Raw genomic sequence first — 18,465 nt, forward strand, 5'->3', positions numbered from 1 at the left:
TAAAATAATATTAAATCAGTTTCCATATTAAAATAAAAACTAAACAAAAAGATGAGTGAAATAAATAAAAGTAGAAAATAAAATTAAGCCCCAAGGATCAGCCTGACAGAAAAGACCATCTTGAGAATTTGATAAATGTGGTTCAAAATTATATCCAGATCATATATTAAGCACAAATAACTTTTAGGCTTTTATTTTTTAGATACTTATTTCTAAAGATGACTTGGGAATAATTAATAATGACCTATTTAATGAATAAACTTTACTAAAATCTTATATTCTGAAAAAAATTGTGTCTGTCTTAAAATTTACTGAAAATGTAAACAATCTGGCACCCCAGGAAAGTTACACATTTTTATTACACAGACAGCTGAGTTTCCCACTTCATTTCCTTTCTGGAAGAATGAGTAAATGGCGAGGTATAATCCGTGTTATACTTAGCTAGTGATCCTTTTCAGTTTCACTTACGGTTTTTAGGCTTTTAAAGTAATATCACTTCAGCTTCATCTTTATCAACTAGTTATTTTTATAGGTTTGATTTAACCCTGCAGTATGTACTAATGTTGGGCTTCCCTTGTGGTTCAGCTGCTAAAGAATCGGCCTGCAATGCAGGACACCTGGGTTCAATTCCTGGGTTGGGAAGATCCCCTGGAGAAGGGATAGGCTACCCACTCCAGTATTTTGGGGCTTCCCTGGTGGCTCAGACAGTAAATCTACCTGCAATACTGGAGACGTGGGTTTGATCCCTGCGTTGGAAAGATCCCTGGAAGAGGGCATGGCAAGCCACTCCAGTGTTCTTGCCTGGAGAATCCCGTGGACAGAGGAGCCTGGTGGGCTACGGTTCATGGGGTTGCAGAGTCACACACGACTGAGCAACTAAGCACAGCACAGCATGTATGTGATGTTACTCTGTGGAAACAGTAGTTTGGCATTTTGTGAAGAGGCAAAGACTGAGCAGTTTCACCTGTGTTGTAGATCTCAAGCAGCAGTTGACTTTTCCATGTAGAACCCGGGAGCAGGAGATTCAGAGTTGAATCTCTTCTCCTTCCCCACTCCTGGTTACAAGTCGCTTGAAATATGTAAGTTAGTAGAACTTGCTTGTGGGCAGCAGGGCAAGCCCCATCCCTACTCACTGGGACTCAGCTTTGATATTTAAGCTCCTTTCCCCACCCTTCCAGAATCCACACATTCCCATTCCAAAACTGATTTTAAAGACATTTTTAACATAATGATGCAACTTGGTGGGCACCATGGCAACTTTACAGTGAGTTCTGTTTTGACCTTCAGCTACATTTTCCAGCTTTGTGAGGCACCTTGCCATGAAAGACAACGGCCAGCAGTGTAACCCACAAGACCCACAAAACAGTGGACCCTGTTCCGTGAGCTCTTGTAAATTCACTGGGATTCTCAGTACCCTGTGGTCAAGAAATCTGATGTGGAGACAGTCATCTCAAAATATGGCTAAACTGTGGGCTTCTCTGTTCATAAGGGCCTTGCCTTCGGTCACTGTGTTAATGAGAGAAGTGCCCGTGCTGCTCTGGCAGGAGAGGATGGCAGGATGATGGCTGGTTTTAGATTCTAATCTGGCCACAGAGCCAGAAGTGAACCCAGGAAAAGCCGGTGTGAAGTAACATGCAGTGGAGATGCAGCTCCTCTTTTGACTTGGACTGTGACTTTCATGGGTCTTATAGTGACAGGAGGTGCAGTTATCTTGCACAGTTTCTTCTCTTCCTATTCTTCTCGCTGTAGTGCCCTCAGAACGCCAGCGTGCATCAAGAATCGCCTCACAAAGGGGCAACAGCTGCTTTGATTCTAAGAGCATTTGGTGGGGATCTTCTCCTAAGTCTGGAAAGTAGAAAGGAGATGAGCATCAGACCCTTAAGTTGGAGTTGACCCAGATGAAACAAAAAGTGGATTCCCTGCTGGAAAGCCTAGAAAAAACTGAAAAGGAACAGAGTAAGCAAGGAGCAGAGATGAAGGATGAAGTGTCAGAAGGGTAGCAGAGCAGTAGAAGAGAGATGAGACTCATGTGAAGATGGAGTCTGAAGATGACTCTGCAGAGAGGGGGGACCCCTGGGCGGTGATGGTGACGATGACAGAGCCGCGGCCGCTGGAGGTGACCACGGATGATGGGAGGAGGCCAGAAAGTGGAGAATGACCACGGAGACAGAGTTAGTGGCGAGAGTCACTCTTGGGTACATGGTGGGGTTTGGAAACCTTGTCCCATTTTTCTTTACTAGGCGCTTGTCTAGGACCAACATTTTCACCAGATCCTCTCCCCGAGCACTTTCAGAACACACTCACTGTTCTCCCCATCCTAGTCCTTCCGTGGCCATCGGTGTATCCTGCCCTGCGCCTGGTCCCATTTCCATTTCCTTCCTTCCGTGGCTATCAGTGCATCCTGCCCTGCGCCTGGTCCCATTTCCATTTCCTTCCTTCCATGGCCATCGGTGCATCCTGGCCTGCGCCCGGTCCCATTTCCGTTTCCTTCCTTCCGTGGCCATCAATGCATCCTGCCCTGTGCCTGGTCCCATTTCCATTTCCTTCCTTCCATGGCCATCGGTGCATCCTGGCCTGCGCCCGGTCCCATTTCCGTTTCCTTCCTTCCGTGGCTATCAGTGCATCCTGCCCTGCGCCCGGTCCCATTTCCATTTCCTTTGGTGCTCCTAGTAGTTACATTAAGTCTTAACCAGTGATTTTTGCTTTGAATTTTGATGCCTCTTTAAGACGTAACAGTAAAGAGGATAATATGGTTTCTATCAACCGTCTCCAAAATAATCTCCTGTTATGCAGGGAGTGCAGTTCTTTCCATTTATACAGTAGTTCCGTAGTTGCTTCCCTGACTACAAAGATGATCTTCTTAGTTGATTAGCACCTCAGAGTGGCTTTGAGTTAGAGGTGTGTGTGTCAACCCCACCTAACAGAGCCGTGTGGGCTTGCTCAGCACAGATGGAACAATGTGTTTTTTCAGATGCATCCTCTAGAAAAATAAGCAGTGTAACAGACTTAAGATTTGTTCTCTAAAGTTGATACTGTGCGTTATTTTTGTGAACAGACTCATGTTTGGGATGTGTTTTTTTTTCCCCCTCAAAATACACGAGTCCTTAATTGGGAGAAAACAAAACAAAAAACAAACAGTAGTTGCCCTATTAGTTAAAAACAATAAACAACTCTGAAAGCTACTTTCCCAAACCATTAACTTGCACATTGAAATTTCATTGTTGAAATTCTTTCCCTAAAGTTGTGTTGTTTAATCAACTTTTTTACCCTTAGGTTACACACAATAGGACTTCCCTGTAGCTCAAATGGTAAAGAATCTGCCTGCGATGCAGGAGACCAGGGTTTGATCCCTGGGTGGGGAAGGTCCCTTGGAGGAGGGAATGGCAACCCACTCCAGTATTCCTACCTGGAGAATTCCTTGGACAGAGGAGCCTGGCGGGCTACAGTCCATGGGGTTGCAAGGGGTAGGACTAACACGCATACAGAAAATAGGTGTCTCGACTAGCTTTAAGAATGTAAGCAAAAATATAATATAATTAGCAATTATTCTCTTAAAAATATATATTACATACCCACATACTGGTAACAATATTTTTATTACAATGCATTTAATTCCTCTCCAGTTCTTTGTTTCCATCTAATTAATTTTCAAAATTTTAAATTCCACAAATATTGTTTAAGGGCCAATTATGTTCCATTGTGTTATTTAATCTTAAATTCTGTCCCCTGAGGATATTAGCATGTTTGTTTTGCAGATAAGAAAATTAGCAGTGTTAAAGGATTGTAGTAAGTGACAGGGAGGTAAAGGTTTTTAACACTTGTAGCTAGGCTGGTAAAGAATCTGCCTGCAGTGCAGGAGATCTGCTTAGATCCCTGGGTCGGGAAGATCCCCTGGAGAAGGAAATGGCAACCTACTCCAGTATCCTTGCCTGGAAAACCTCGTGGACAGAGGAGCCTGGTGGGTTGCAGTCCATGGAGTCGCAGAGAGTCAGGCAGAACAGCGCCTAACGCTTCACTTCGACTTCGATGTAGCATCCCACCAGCCCCTACAATTGGCACAGTTCCTCATAGTCTGTCCTTAGTGGATGCCCTGTTCAAATCTCAATTTTTATGCCAACACTCCTAGGCCACTCACCTTAATTCAATCTGCTGGGGCCTTGAAGAGCTATGCCCCCTAATACCATCTATTTAGTTCTCAGTACAAGACAGAATAAGTCCAGGATATCTGAACTCTCCCACATCAAAACACAAGTTTTCTCCTTACTAGGTTCCATTCTATTTTCCCTTTAAATGCTTCACTTAGATTGTTACTTGGGATAACAAATTGATTGCTTTTACACAAGGCCATTGGATGTTAATTTATGTTTCTGGGAAAACAATTCATTAAAATTCCTTTCTTTTCTAAAACAAAAGGAACTGGGAGGTCAATCGGTAGGGTTTGATGGATGGGTGCGTCAGTAATTTTAAAGATAAAAACTGACAGTATCAATTTCATTAACATTTATCCTGTGCTGAATTAGTAAATTAAAATAATTGGGTAAAAAGAAAAGAGTGTCTTTCTTGAGTTACAGGTGCAAGCAGGCTTCCTGAGAAGGGTGACCATACGTCCCTGCTCTGCCTACAGCAGTCCTGGCTTCTGCCTGCTGTGCTGTTACTCGCTCTAGTTTAACATCTATCCAGACCTTTTAAGGACATGATTTTATTATTTATTTTATGAAGATCAGCTGGGTTGTGTTTGACAGATTTTTGCTCGGCTTGTAGCTTCTGCCATAATCTGGTCTAGTGTTTGTGAGGCCCAGATGCAATGAAGCACCAGGTGCAGTGAAACTTCTAGTTAAATGTGAAAGACAGTGACCAGCCTGTCTCTCTATTCCCAGTACTTTCCAGCTTCAGCTTCTCTTCAAAGCCTGCATGCATTGTGCTTGCTAAAACAGAAAGCTCTCTGACCTCAAGATGAAGTACAGCGAACTCCTTCTCTGACAGATTCACAAAGCTGCCAGGACACAGGAAATGGGGAAATTTTGTTTGTGGTTTGATAAATGTGTACAGAAAACACCGGGAGGCTAATCACACTCCTAGAGAGCAGTCTATAGTCTTTTTGTCACTTATTGTATGGTTTATGTATGGATGCGTACAGCTGTTTGCATGGTTCAGAAAAGCTTTTTTATTTTGGAATTAAGCCCCTTTTACAGAGGAAAATATGAAATGATTGTTTAATGAGATGTTAGGTACCAGATTTGCAGTTCTTTTAAATATGTAACTTGTACAAAAAGTTTGTTGATATTTCCAATCCATTATGGAGACTGTATGTGTCACTAACCAGAGGACCACCAGAAGATGCAGATTTGCTGAAGAAGTACCGGAGTCCTCTTCAAATTCTGTTTGCTTCAAAGTTAGTTAGAAATTTAGAATCAAAGTAATCATAAGGATGGAGTGGTGAAAATATTCATATTTTGAAAAGCGGACAAACTAATTATTACAGACAATACTTGCAAATAGGAATATATTGAATTAGATCCAAAAAAAAAAAAAAACTAAACAAATGACAGAGCTCAGCTGGTATAAAAGACTTAATTTTGGAATTTTGCAATTGCATTTTGAAATATCTTGAATTCTGGGAAATTACTCCTTGGAAGGAAAGTTATGACCAACCTAGATAGCATATTCAAAAGCAGAGACGTTACTTTGCCAACAAAGGTCCATCTAGTCAAGGCTATGGTTTTTCCTGTGGTCATGTATGGATGTGAGAGTTGGACTGTGAAGAAAGCTGAGCGCCGATGAATTGATGCTTTTGAAGTGTGGTGTTGGAGAAGACTCTTGAGAGTCCCCTGGACTGCAAGGAGATCCAACCAGTGCATTCTGAAGGAGATCAGCCCTGGGATTTCTTTGGAAGGAATGATGCTAAAGCTGAAACTCCAGTACTTTGGCCACCTCATGTGAAGAGTTGACTCATTGGAAAAGACTCTGATGCTGGGAGGGATTGGGGGCAGGAGGAGAAGGGGATGACAGAGGATGAGATGGCTGGATGGCATCACCGACTCAATGGACGTGAGTCTGAGTGAACTCCAGGAGTTGGTGATGGACAGGGAGGCCTGGCGTGCTGTGATTCATGGGGTCACAAAGAGTCCAACATGACTGATCGAATGAACTGAACTGAACTGATGGGAGATTATTTCCTTGGCAGTCTTCCTTGATTGAATATATTTATGTTTTTTGAAGTACTTATATTTTTCTATACATTCAAAAGAATCATAATAGATATGACTTGATGTTTTATATAAAAATGTCTGGCAAAGACATATTTTATATAAATGAAGGCATAAACCCCTAATAGCTATAAGAATATTTACATGTTTCAATTTAAAAATATTAAAATTGAGAATATACTTCATGTAGCATGATTTGCTTTTTGCTTACCAGGTATGTGAGCACTTACAGTGATAATTTTTTCACTTAAATATTTAGTGGTGTACCTAATTATTAGATAAAAATGCAGATATAAAATACAACCGGACATTACCTCACACTGGTCAGAATGGCCACCATAAAAAGTCTAAATGAAAATTGCTGGAGAAGGTGTGGAGAAAAGGAGAAGCTTCTACACTGTTGGTGGGAATGTGAGTTCGTGCAGCGACGACAGAAACAGTATGGCGGTTTCTCAGAGAACTAAGACTAGCATTACCATATGACCCAGCAGTCCCACTCCTGAGCGTATACCTGGACAAAGCTGTAATTCAAAAAGACACTCGCGCCCTTAGGCTCACAGCAGCACTATTCACAGCAGCCAACACACGGAAACGACCTAAATGTCCATGTGGAAGGCGCTCAGTCGTGTCCAACTCTTTGCAACCCCATGGATTATACAGTCCATGGGATTCTCCCGGCCAGAACACTGGAGTGGGTAGCCTTTCTCTTCTCCAGGGGATCTTCCCAACCCAGGGATTGAACCCAGGTCTCCCGCATTGCAGGTGGATTCTTTACCAGCTGAGCCACCAGGGAAGCCCTAATGTCAATAGACAGATGAATGGATAAAAAAGATGTGATGCATGTATACAGTGGAATATTACTCAGCCACAAAAAAGAATGATTTAATACCATCTGCAGCAACATGGATACAGCCAGAGAGCATCATACTGAGTAAAGTAAGTCTGGAAGAGAAAGACAAGAACCACATGATGTCACTTAGATGTGATGCCTTAAATATGACACAAGTGAACCCGTATGCAAAGCAGAAGCAGAATCACAGAATCACAGACATACACATCAGATGCGCAGCTGCCAAGTAGGGAGAGGGGCAGGGAGAGGGCTGGACTGGGAATTTGGGGTTGGTAGATTCAGAAGCAGAGACATTACTTTGCCAACAAAGGTCCATCTAGTCAAGGCTATGGCTTTCCCTGTGGTCATGTATGGATGTGAGAGTTGGACTGTGAAGAAGGCTGAGCGCCGAAGAACTGATGCTTTTGAACTGTGGTGTTGGAGAAGACTCTTGAGAGTCCCTTGGACTGCAAGGAGATCCAACCAGTCCATTCTGAAGGAGATCAGCCCTGGGATTTCTTTGGAAGGAATGATGCTAAAGCTGAAACTCCAGTACTTTGGCCACCTCATGCGAAGAGTTGACTCATTGGCAAAGACTCTGATGCTGGGAGGGATTGGGGGCAGGAGGAGAAGGGGATGACAGAGGATGAGATGGCTGGATGGCATCACTGACTTGATGGATGTGAGTCTGAGTGAACTCCGGGAATTGGTGATGGACAGGGAGGCCTGGCGTGCTGCGATTCATGGGGTCACAAAGAGTCAGACATGACTGAGCGACTGAACTGAAGTGAACTGATACAAACTATTAATACTACATTTAGAGTGGGCAGACAACAAGGCCCTACTGTATAGCTGCTGCTGCTAAGTCACCTCAGTCATGTTTGACTGTGCGACCCCATAGACGGCAGCCCACCAGGCTCCCCCCTCCCTGCGATTCTCCAGGCAAGAACACTGGAGTGGGTTGCCATTTCCTTCTCCAATGCAGAAAAGTGAAAAGTGAAAGTGAAGTCGCTCAGTCATGTCCAACTCATAGCGACCCCATGGACTGTAGCCCACCAGGCTCCTCCATCCATGGGATTTTCCAGGCAAGAGTACTGGAGTGGGGTGCCATTGCCTTCTCCATACTGTATAGCACATGAAGCTATATCCAAACTCTTGAGATAAACCATAATGGAAAAGAATATTTTAAAAAATGAATGTATATATATATGTAAAACAGAGTAACTTTGCTATACAGCAGAGATTGGTACAACACTGTAAATCAAATATACTTCAATAAATAAAATTATGGTGTAACAAAAAAAGAGCCAACTGAACTGTCTGCAATTTTTATGTATTATTTATAAACTGCATTTTGGAAGATGTCTGCAGGTAATTTTACAGAAAAAAAAAATAGAACCATATAGAAAACTGCATTTTCCAAATAATACTATGAATTAGAATCTGATTAACGTTACTAAATGTGCATAAATAATTTTCTGCTTATGTTGTTTCTAAATGTATTTCTCTCGGTAAAATTTTATAGAGCTTTACAAGGCTTTAAAAAAATTTCTAACTACTTCAGTGTATATTTTCTACAATCAAAAATAGTCTCTGATAAAATCAGTACAGCTATCAAAATCTGGAAATGAAGTATTTTGGTGTCCTGTACTGCACGAGAAATGTGCTATTTTTATTTTTTTTTTAATTTTATTTTGAAAATTGTTACTGAATGTTTAATGCTATTTAATGCTTCACCAGTATATTGTTTTTTTGTCTTCATGATTGATTTATTTATTCTTGGCTGCCACGGGTCTTTGTGGCTGTGTGTGGGCTTTCTCTAGGTGCAGTGAGTAGGGGCTGCTCTTTGCCGCACTGCATGGACTTCTCACGGCTATGGCCCCTCTTGTTGCAGAGCAGAGACTCGGGCTCATGGGCTTCAGTTGCTGAGGCTCTTGGGCCCTCGAGTGGGATCTCAATAGTTGTGGTGCATGGGCTGAGTTGCTCCACAGCGTATGAAATCCTCCCAGACCAAGGATCCAACCCTTATCCCCTGCACTGGCAGGCGGACTCATCCACTGACCATCAGGGAAGTCCACCTCACCAGTATATTAAAACATAGCTGTCCATAGTTAATTAGATAGTGTAAAAATTAAATAATTTAGTTATTTTTATTGCTCCCATGGACTGTTAAATATACTCTGATTTGCATGATAAATTATATGGCTTCTTGCTCATGTCTAAAGGATATATGGAAATTGACCAGATAAAAGCAGGGAGGAGAGGACGTTCCAGGAACTTGATTCTACTTGAGGCTGCTATTCTCTGTTCTGTGTCTCTTCTTTGTCATTAGCGTTTGCCTTGGAAATAGAATTCCACCAGCTACCATGGCTGTGGAGACCACCTCTCTCTAAAATGGGACAGTTTTAGAGGTGGCTGGACAGATGCCTTCAAAGATGTCAAGTACCAGTTGTCTTGAAATTGTAAATTTATAGTTTTAAGCTATGGCACCCTATTCTACAAATAAAGCATTCTAAAGAGGATTAAAAAATAATCCTGTATTATAACACAAGTGATTGTCAGGTTTTCTTTCCTTTTAAAATTCATAATTTGGGTAAAATAATTTTTAAAATATTTAATAAAAACATTTTTAACTGCTTGAGAGGACGAATTGGTATTGGGTAGGAGAGTCATACGCAACTGTCAGTGGGGAATTGGGAGAGGTCTTCACTTCAGGAATTATAAATGCAATCAAGTTGCTTTAATGAACATCAAACATAATGAAATGTTCATTGAAATGCTCCGAATTCTTTGCACTTGGTCTTCTTAAGGCTTGTCAAAATGGAGGACAACTATATAATATGTATACAAGTAGAACAAGTAATGCGACACTGTGTTTCCTAGCTCTATGAATACGTAGATGGCCTAAAGAGATCAAAAGAGAGATCAAGAGAAGATGGCATTTGATCTATCCATCCACTCTTCTCTCTGCCCATCCCCCTACCCACCACTCAGTTACTCATATGTTCAACTAATAGTTAATGGGTGCATACTTTTGACACGTTTCCTTGGCAAAGAATTTAAAAAAACCTGACCCTGATCTTAAGCTTTCAGTCTAATGCAGGGATTCAAATCGAGTAGATATATTTCAGTGTGGCTAGGAGATTTCTGCTTATATGCTAATACCTTGGAAAGAGATGAGTTATTTTCTGAGAACTTAGATATTTAATATCTTAATAGTTACACTTTATGCTAGTAAAATGCTCATCCTTGGGTAAATATAATCTGCACTTAACTTTTCTATTTCATTTAAACAAAGTTTTAAAGTATCTAGCAATTGTTTGGAGAAGGCAATGGCACCCTACTCCAGTACTCTTGCCTGGAAAATCCCATGGATGGAGGAGCCTGGTAGGCTGCAGTCCTTGGGGTTGCTAAGAGTCAGATACCACCGAGCATCTTCACTTTCACTTTTCACTTTCATGCATCGGAAAAGGAAATGGCAACCCACTCCAGTGTTCTTGCCTGGAGAATCCCAGGAATGGAGGAGCCTAGTGGGCTGCCACCTCTGGGATCATACAGAGTCAGACACGACTGAAGCGACTTAGCAGCAGCAGCAGCAATTGTTTTATTTATTTATTGGCCATGTGTCAGGAAGCATTTAACAGGAGGCTTCCTGTGTGCTGTTTTGGATCTGTCATGAATCCCCTGTTCCTTATTCCTGAATATTCAGAAATTAAGAGGAGTGGCAAACCACTCCCGGGGCTGAGAAATGCATGCACTTCCTTCGTTAGTTTTTCCATACGGTGATAAGTAACTATTTACGACCCTCTTCCTTTTTATGAACCATATGGTAAAAGTGATTATTTACAACCCTCTCTCTTTGATATGGATTGCCTTATGTTTCCTTGATAATTTGTAAGTCTGGACTTTTGATCTTTATCTTTGCTGAACAAAGCTACCTTGTAAGACAGTATATAGACCCACACGATGTTAAATAAAACACCCTTGTTCCATCAGAGCTTGGGCCCCTGTGTCTTTCTTTCTTTTTGTCTCTCTTTCTCTCTCTCTCTCAGACTAATTCTTTGGAGCGCAGAAGCCCACTGAGCTCACTTTCTTGCCCGGGCTTGCATGACCCTTGTGAGAGGGCGCCCTGTGCCTACGTGAAACAGTGCAAGCCCCGTGTCAAGGACTTTATTGGTTTTATGCATAAACCAAAAAATATCAGCCTCTTTCTCTCTCTTTTACTTTCTTATCGTCGACTCTGGACCACCAGGTTCCAGTCCATTAAAAGACCTCAACAGCCATGCATATGATATCTTAGTTCCCCAGTCATGGATTGAACCCAAGTCCATTGTGTTGGAAGCACAGAGTCTTAGCCACTGGACCTCCAGGGAAATCCTCATTTAAACAAATTTTTATTGATTACTTATGACATGGGCACAAGAGTACAGAGAAATCTGGTAAAACAACATCCTTGAACATGAACAAAGAGGGTGTAATAACGATAGTCATAATTTGAAACTCACCCTGCTCATGCTCTGGGAAGACAGAGAAGGGGCATCTCATATGACCCTGGCCTGAGAGCTGGGGAGGGGGTGACAGTGTCCGGAAAGACTTCTGGGGAGGGTCTTTAAGAATGCATGAAAATTAACCATGTAGGAGAAGGAATCACATTGCCAACATCTGTTGGATCATTGAAAAAACAAGAGAGTTTCAGAAAAACAGCTACTTTTCCTTTATTGACTACACCAAAGCCTTTGACTGGGTGGATTACAGGAAACCGTGGAAAATTCTTTAAGAGAAGGGAATACCAGACCACTTTACCTGCCTCCTGAGAAATCTGTATGCAGGTCAGGAAGCAACAGTTAGAACTGGACATGGAACAACAGACTGGTTCCAAATCGGGAAAGGAGCACATCAAGCCTGTGTATTCTCACCCTGCTCATTTAACTCATACGCAGAGTGCATCATGGGAAACGTGGGCAGGAGGAAGCACTGAGGAGAGTTCCCTGTGCTGTGCAGCCAGTTCTCATCACTTACCTGTTTTATGCAGAGTAGTGCATATAGGTCAATCCCAGTTCATCCACTTCCCCTTTCCCCTTTTGGTGACCATACATTTGTTCTCTATGTCTATTTCTCTATTTCTGCTTTGCAAATAGGTCCATCTATTTTTTTAGATTCCATGTATTTGCATTAATATACCTTGTTTGTTTTTCTCTTTCTCACTTATGCTTCTCTCTGTATGACTCTAGGTCCATTCATGTTGCTGCAAATGGCACAATTTGTTCCTTTTTGTGGCTGAGTAATATTCCATTGTTATCACACCACATCTTTATCCATTCCTCTGTGGACATTTAGATAGCTTCCATGTCTTGGCTATTGTAAACAGTGGTGTTGTGAACATTGGGGTGCATATATCTTTGGGAATTGTTTTTTTTTCCCCGATATATGCCCAGTAGGTTGGTTTTTTGAGGTGGGAATTCAAGATGCCTGAATTACCTCCACACTGATTGGTCTGGCAGACAAACGAATGTGCAAACCTGAAACTCCATGAAGAAGTTGGTCTTCAAGGGAGCGTTTGAGGTTAGCTAATGCAAGGATGGAGTTGTATAGACACATAGCAAGGCAGTTGACAACGGAACCTTTGAGAAAGTACAGAAATAGAGGAATAGAAATCAGGAGAGAAACGATCAAAGACGAGGAATGGTCAGGGGTGAGAGATGAGCTCGTGAGGTGTGATAGCACATCTGCCAAAGGAACTTGTCAGGAAGGGAGCCGTCTTAGTGGCAGTGCTGCAGAAAGGCTCGAGTAGGAGTGAGAAGCCTGCCTGGCCTGGCGCTTAGTGGGGCAGAAACACGTAAGACGGAAGCGCAGACAGTGCTGTTCTTCCCTGCAAACTGGACGGCTGGCTGCTCAAAAAATGATTGTGAGATGAGTGAAAGAACAAACAAGTAAATTACACTGATTTATAATGAATAAAGAACCTTTATTGAGAATATATTAATAGAAGCAGGTCTCTGTGCCTGGACTCTTACAATGATTGTTGGCTGGAGAATTATACCAAATATCATGTCTAAGAAAATAGAGATTATTAATGCTTCTCCCTTAACTACTTCATAGTGCTGTAAATGAATCTGTTGATGTCTATGAAGTATTTTTGATACTTTCAGAAGTAGGCATTGCAGGGATGTATTTTTTTGTTCCTTTTCATGCTAATATGCACAAATAGCTGAATTATGCCAGTGGCAAAACAAGTCCAATGTGTAAACCGACTCATTTAATTTATAAATGATCATTTGTATGTTCTGAAATATGCCAAGTTGTGCCTACAATGCTGTGAATAGCTGTCTCCAAAAATATAAAAAGTAGATCTAATACTCATCACCACCTTAATGCATTCTGGATGCCAAAGAGGAGGGAAAGTTGTCTTGCATGATATTTAAATGTAATTGATATGAATTTCAAAATTATTTTCTTTTACAGGTAGTTCAGGATATTCAACGTATTTAATATCCACTGGCAATTCTACTAAGATTTTTTTAAGATAAGAAAATAGTTACAGATGAATTTAATAAAACTCTAGCATGTATAGCCTGTGCCTATTTATCTTTTTATTCCACAAGTTGAGAGTTAAATGCTAAATGCTACAGAAATTAATTTCTCTAAATTCAATCACAGTTTAACAAAATTAGTCATTTACTCCTCTTGTTAATGCAGTGAGAAAGGAATGGTGCAAAAGTTGCCCAGCTTGAAAAGCTCTATATTATGTTTTTACTCATAAGGGAATACTTTACTCTTTGTATTTACTCTCAAGAGCATTCACAGTTAGTGATTCACATGTCATTATTTTTATTCCTATTGTGCATTTGCAGTATAAAGCAAAATATTGTGAATTATTGGGTCAAAAACTGTTGGATGCTACCAAAGAATAAATTCATTCTCTCTTTGTAGTTAAACTCTATCTGGATGTATGTTTTCGACTTGAAAGACTGAAAAAAGTGATGTGTGATTGTCAGTCAAGCCAATCTGACCTGCATGCTTGTCTTCACTAATGCTGCTACTGAGGACCACAAGCTACACATAAGTAGAAATTGTAATCTTTATTTTCAGAAGTTTTCAAGAACTATATGCAGATCAATAAGAGAACCACTCAGTGCTGAACCCTCCAGAGACTCGCACACACGTACAAGGTATCTAAGGTGGGAGAGCTCCGTGGGCTCCAACGAATTCAGAGGAGTCTTCATAGGGAAGGTGGGCTTCTTCCCATTTTGCTTGTGTTGGTCATAGTGCCAGGGAGAAATCTCTTTTCCCAATTGATGCTAGAATCCTGTTTTTGATGACTGGGAGGTGGGAAAAGAGGAAGTAAATTTGTCACTCGGAGGAACTCATGGTTAAAGCAAGAGACCAAGAAACAGCAGATCTTCAACAGTTTTGGACTGCAGGGGTATTTTTTCCATCCTTTCCTTACTCAAGAAACACAACCACAGGCCTGCTTTGAGCAAAGTCATTTTTACTCAGTCTTTTAAGACTTGCAGGGGCAGAAAAATACCTCCTTCACCGACTTGTGGACACAATGGAGGAAGGAGAGTGGGATGAATGGAGAAAATAGCATCGATACATATACATGATGTATATACACATATATATATACACTGTCGTGTGTGAAGTAGATAGCTGGTGAGAAGTTGCTTATAACCCAGGGAGCCCAGCCTGGTGCTGTGTGATGACCTAGAGGACTGGGGTGGAAGGAGGCTCAAAAGGGAGGGGATGTTTGTATAATTGCAGCTGGTTCACATTGGTGTATAGCATAAACCAACACAATATTGTAAAACAATTATCCTGCAATTAAAAAATAAAGGATATATATATCAGATCAGATCAGATCAGACGCTCAGTCGTGTCTGCCTCTTTGTGACTCCATGAATCGCAGCACCCCAGGCCTCCCTGTCCATCACCAACTCCCAGAGTTCACCCAGGCTCACGTCCATCGAGTCAGTGATGCCATCCAGCCATCTCATCCTCTGTCGTCCCCTTCTCCTCCTGCCCCCAATCCCTCCCAGCATCAGAGTCCTTTCCAATGAGTCAGCTCTTCGCATGAGGTGGCCAAAGTATTGGAGTTTCAGCTTTAGCATCATTCCTTCCAAAGAAATCCCAGGGCTGATCTCCTTCAGAATGGACTGGTTGGATCTCCTTGCAGTCCAAGGGACTCTCAAGAGTCTTCTCCAACACCACAGTTCAAAAGCATCAATTCTTCGGCGCTCAGCCTTCTTCACAGTCCAACTCTCACATCCATACATGACCACAGAAAAACCATAGCCTTGACTAGACGAACCTTTGTTGGCAAAGTAATGTCTCTGCTTTTGAATATGCTATCTAGGTTGGTCATAACTTTCCTTCCAAGGAGTAAGCATCTTTTAATTTCATGGCTGCAGTCACCATCTGTAGTGATTTTGGAGCCCAGAAAAATAAAGTCTGACACTGTTTCCACTGTTTCCCCATCTAATTCCCATGAAGTGATGGGACCGGATGCCATGATCTTCGTTTTCTGAATGTTGAGCTTAAAGCCAACTTTTTCACTCTCCACTTTCACCTTCATCAAGAGGCTTTTTAGTTCCTCCTCACTTTCTGCCATAAGGGTGGTGTCATCTGCATATCTGAGGTTATTGATATTTCTCCCGGCAGTTTTGATTCCAGCTTGTGTTTCTTCCAGTCCAGCGTTTCTCATGATGTACTCTGCATAGAAGTTAAATAAACAGGGTGACAGTATATAGCCTTGACGTACTCTTTTTCCTATTTGGAACCAGTCTGTTTTTCCATGTCCAGTTCTAACTGTTGCTTCCTGACCTGCATACAAATTCCTCAAGAGGCATATCAGGTGGTCTGGTATTCCCATCTCTTTCAGAATTTTCCACAGTTTATTGTGATCCACACAGTCAAAGGCTTTGGCATAGTCAATAAAGCAGAAATCGATGTTTTTCTGGAACTCTTGCTTTTTCCATGATCCAGCGGATGTTGGCAATTTGATCTCTGGTTCCTCTGCCTTTTCTAAAACCAGCTTGAACATCAGGAAGTTCACCATTCACATACTGCTGAATCCTGGCTTGGAGAATTTTGAGCATTACTTTACTAGCGTGTGAGATGAGTGCAATTGTACGGTAGTTTGAGCATTCTTTGGCATTGTCTTTCTTTGGGATTGGAATGAAAACTGACCTTTGCCAGTCCTGTGGCCACTGCTGAGTTTTCCAAATTTGCTGGCATATTGAGTGCAGCACTTTCACAGCATCATCTTTCAAGATTTGGAATAGCTCAGCTGGAATTCCATCACCTCCACTAGCTTTGTTCGTAGTGATGTTTTCCAAGGCCCACTTGACTTCACATTCCAGGATGTCTGGCTCTAGGTCAGTGATCCCACCATCATGATTATTTGGGTCGTGAAGATCTTACACGTTCTTTAGAACGTAACACAGAAGATCTTTACAGTTCTTCTGTGTATTCTTGCCACCTCTTCTTAATATCTTCTGCTTCTGTTAGGTCCATACCATTTCTGTCCTTTATCGAGCCCATCTATGCATGAAATCTTCCTTTGGTATATCTGATTTTCTTGAAGAGATCCCTAGTCTTTCCCATTCTGTTGTTTTCCTCTATTTCTTTGCATCGATTGCTGAAGAAGGCTTTCTTATCTCTTGCTATTCTTTGGAACTCTGCATTCAGGTGTTTATATCTTTCCTTTTCTCCTTTGCTTTTTGCTTCTCTTCTTTTCACAGCTATTTGTAAGGCCTCCCCAGACAGCCATTTTGCTTTTTGCATTTCTTTTCCATGGGGATGGTCTTGATCCCTGTCTCCTGTACAATGTCATATACATATTTTTCCAGTAGTCACTTATGGATGTGAGAGCTGGACTATAAAGAAAGCTGAGTGCTGAAGAATTGATGCTTTTGAACTGTGGTGTTGGAGAAGACTCTTGAGAGTCCCTTGGACTGAAAAGAGATCCAACCAGTCCATCCTAAAGGAGATCAGTCCTGGGTGTTCATGGGAAGGACTGATGTTGAAGCTGAAACTCCAATACTTTGGCCACCTGATGTGAAGAGCTGACTCATTTGAAAAGACCCTGATGCTGGGAAAGATTGAGGGCAAGAGGAGAAGGGGACAACAGAGGATGAGATGGTTGGATGGCATCACCGACTCAATGGACATGAGTTTGGGTAAACTCCAGGAGTTGGTGATGGACAGGGAGGCCTGGCATTCTGTAGTCCATGGGGTCAAAAGAGTTAGACACGACTGAGCGATTGAACTGATACTGATACACATTTACTTTAAAAGAAAACACATATTCCTTGTTTATACATCTATATTCCTTCCTTTAGTTATCTTGGCAATAGCAAATTTTTCTTTAGTATAATATTTAAAGGACCATGCCTCTTTACTTTGGAGAAGGAAATGGCAACCCACTCCAGTGTTCTTGCCTGGAGAATCCCAGGGACGGGGGAGCCTGGTGGGCTGCCGTCTATGGGGTCGCACAGAGTTGGACACGACTGAAGTGACTTAGCAGCAGCAGCAAGCAGCCTCTTTACTTAAAAAGATTCACTGTGATTGCATCATAGGCAAACTAATAATCTCACCTGTGTTTCAAAGTTCATTTACTAATGAAAATAAATAATTAAAATGTGGGGGTTTTTTTCCATTTAGGAGCATAATTTGTATTTCTTTGGCACAAGGTCATTGTATTTCCTGAGGTCAGGGAAGTAGATTCATTTAGAAAGCAATGCTGATATATTCAAGAAAATACATCAACTATTCAAAAATAGAGCAGGTTCCTGTAAGCAAAGCTCGTTTAACCTTTGGGAGTTTGAAAGGTCATTAACACTTACCCAGAGATTGACTATTCCACTGAAAAACATTCAAACCAGTCATGTGCACTGCCTCAAATATTCCAAGAGGTTGAAATTCCCTTGGAGAAGTAAGCAAACAATTGTGTCTTCATGTCTGCTCGCAATACAAAGCACGGACCTGTCTGCTGTATTCCAAGCAAAATGCACCTTTGCTTAGGGAGATGCATTGTCAATGGCTGCAGGAGACACTAGAGAAGTGAGGGCTGCCTGTTCATTCCAGGTGTCGAGGACAGAAGTCACAGAGGGCAGCTGTGTGCTTGCTAAGGACCCGCGAAGAACCACCAGTGGGAGAGCTTTCCTGTCGTGTGTCACCAGTCTCCTGCTTCTCACTCTCACTGCAGCCTGGGCTGAAAGGGAACAGAGCCTCAGGCTCTGAGACCCAGGAAGAGAGCCCCAGTGAGACCCAGGTTGAGAGATTTGGCTCAGGAGATCTGCCTTCTAGGCCTCCCTTTGCCAAAAGTAACAGATCAGAGACACTTCATGTTCCTTTCTGGTCTTCTCTTGTGTGTTCGGTACAGAGTTTGAACTAGCTGATTTCTGAGATCTCTCTCTGTTCTAACAA

General features: G+C 41.8%; 1 protein-coding gene and 1 pseudogene across 1 annotated transcript in view; both read left to right on the plus strand.

Annotated features, from left to right (window-relative positions):
• Positions 1–18,465, plus strand: part of KCNH8 (potassium voltage-gated channel subfamily H member 8) — a 479,646-nt gene that overhangs the window by 88,105 nt on the left and 373,076 nt on the right. The window lies entirely within an intron of this gene.
• On the plus strand, positions 1,320–2,158 carry LOC129642919 (heterogeneous nuclear ribonucleoprotein C-like; annotated as a pseudogene).

This window comes from Bubalus kerabau, chromosome 2 (assembly GCF_029407905.1).
Source record: "Bubalus kerabau isolate K-KA32 ecotype Philippines breed swamp buffalo chromosome 2, PCC_UOA_SB_1v2, whole genome shotgun sequence".
In the NCBI taxonomy this organism is placed as follows: Eukaryota; Metazoa; Chordata; class Mammalia; order Artiodactyla; family Bovidae; genus Bubalus; species Bubalus kerabau.